Here is a 2500-nt window from a genome sequence, read left to right on the forward strand (position 1 = left end):
CAAAAAATAAACTGAGCTAGGCGACACTGAAAAAAACTAAATGCAAGTGGCATTTTACGTTAACATAAATTGCAAACAAAAAAGGGAATAAAACTATTGGAGAAAATAAATAAATAAAAATAGAGCGGTTTTCGAATGAGTGTCGTAAAACCAAAACCAAAGTAATTACTTTGGCCAATCAAAAAAGACGGAGACCATCCAGTAAACCAATCAAAACTCGAAGTAATTACACGTAGCCGTCACAAAGCGCGGGAAAAAGTGCACGCGCGAGCCACAATTGGTTTTGGTTTCACTTCTGATTGGTTGAAAAAGTGGCGCGAGAACTTTGAACCAATCACTGAGTGAAGTAATCATAAACCAAAGTAATTATCTAATTACTTTCGACACTCAATTGAAAACCGCTCTAAAAAGAAAGAAATCGCATATAAGGAAAATTCGAACCTTCTACCACAGATTATCTAACCCATCCAACTATCCAACCTACCCACATTCTACGCTTTAGAATTTGCATCCGTGCGCTAACCATACCGAATACGCAAACTTGTTGAATTTTAAGAACTGAATTTGCGCTCCCTTAATTTGTTGGCGATATTTACCTGATCTATCTTCTGATTTTTCCACACTGAAAAATAGAGCATGATTTACGTTCACAAAAGTGTTGATGCATGATTGCAATTTTGTCGATTTTTCACGTCTGGCCAGAAAGGTGACAGAACAGATTGACACTTTTTTCGATTGCTTGTTAACCGTGCTTAACCGTTGAAAAGCGTCTCTAAACAGACGTTAATCGTATAAAAAGTCTCGTGAATCGTGCCTTAAACGTTTTAATGTCATGTAAAACCATTCAAGTGCTCTACAAAGCTTTAAAAGCGCTACTTTAATGCTTGAGTCTTTTGCCATTGCTTCGTTTAATCTCAGCGATGCGACCCTACATAGACCCTATAGTTTTATCGATTAACTCCCCAGAAATGCTTCCAGGGTAAGATCAGTAGTGGGCTTGAGAACTCTAACTCTTACTTTTGTTTCCTCGGGTATTCTTTTTCTCGACGGCAATTTTTTCGTCAATTCTACGTAGAGTTATACCCTTATTTTTGATCGTACTGGCAAATTTTCATTTTAGGTTTGGCTTTTTTATACGCTCCGCTTCTCTTAAAATATCTTCCATGTAGTATCTCAACATAGCAACACTAGCGACGAGCGTGACTGCGTCAGAGGCCAGTGGTTTCGGATGATTAATGTGTTGACATATGACCTATCTTGAATTTGTGACGTCATAGCCTCTATAGACAATCTTGGACAAATTAAATGGAACATTGAGACCACCTCTCCCCCCAAAATCAGTGATGGGAAAATGGCGCGTTTTGGCCTTCACGCACCTTCATCCTTGATTTGGGGGAGAGGGCGCATTTCTGTTCCATTTTATTCTGTCCAAGATTGTAGTCGAGTACTCTTCCAGTGGGTCGTCATTGATCATCATTCAACCGTATATAGTCTTTGACCACCGAGTCAAATTGTTCTTCAACTTCTTCAACCGTTGAGTGAAGAGAAAATCAGTTCCCGAGCTAGACAACGAGCAGTCGTCCTTATTTCCTCAGAGCCATGCACGACGAGTGAAATTATTATTTTATGCAAATTAGTGGTGAAAACGGGGCGTGTCACGCAATCGCGCGCCCAACTGTGTCATTGAAAAATAAGAGACTGTTTCCAGTCTATTCTCAAGCACGACAATAAATATAAATTGACATTTGCTCAACTACGCTCAGCATTTCTCAAAAGGATACTCTTTTGCTGAAAAGGGGCCAGAAATTTGAGAACAGAAGTTTAAATTCAAAGAATGAAGTGAAATTATCTATTTGCTTATAAAGGCTCGTTTACACAGAGCGATTCTGTTCCATTTTATTCTGTCCAAGATTGTAGTCGAGTACTCTTCCAGTGGGTCGTCATTGATCATCATTCAACCGTGTATGTTCAGTCTTTGACCACCGAGTCAAATTGTTCTTCAACTTCTTCAACCGTTGAGTGAAGAGAAAATCAGTTCCCGAGCTAGACAACGAGCAGTCGTCCTTATTTCCTCAGAGCCATGCACGACGAGTGAAATTATTATTTTATGCAAATTAGTGGTGAAAACGGGGCGTGTCACGCAATCGCGCGCTCAACTGTGTCATTGAAAAATAAGAGACTGTTTCCAGTCTATTCTCAAGCACGACAATAAATTTAAATTGACATTTGCTCAACTACGCTCAGCATTTCTCAAAAGGATACTCTTTTGCTGAAAAGGGGCCAGAAATTTGAGAACAGAAGTTTAAATTCAAAGAATAAAGTGAAATTATCCATTTGCTTATAAAGGCTCGTTTACACAGAGTGATTTTATCGCGCGACAAGAGCTGCGATAAAATCGCAGGAAAGCTGCACTAAATTTCGAGCATGTTCGAATTTGCGGCGACAAGGCTGCGATCTGTCGCGCTCACGGTCTCATATTCAAAGCGCGCTCGTGGAGTAA

Source organism: Montipora foliosa, chromosome 1, assembly GCF_036669935.1.
Source record: "Montipora foliosa isolate CH-2021 chromosome 1, ASM3666993v2, whole genome shotgun sequence".
NCBI lineage: Eukaryota > Metazoa > Cnidaria > Anthozoa > Scleractinia > Acroporidae > Montipora > Montipora foliosa.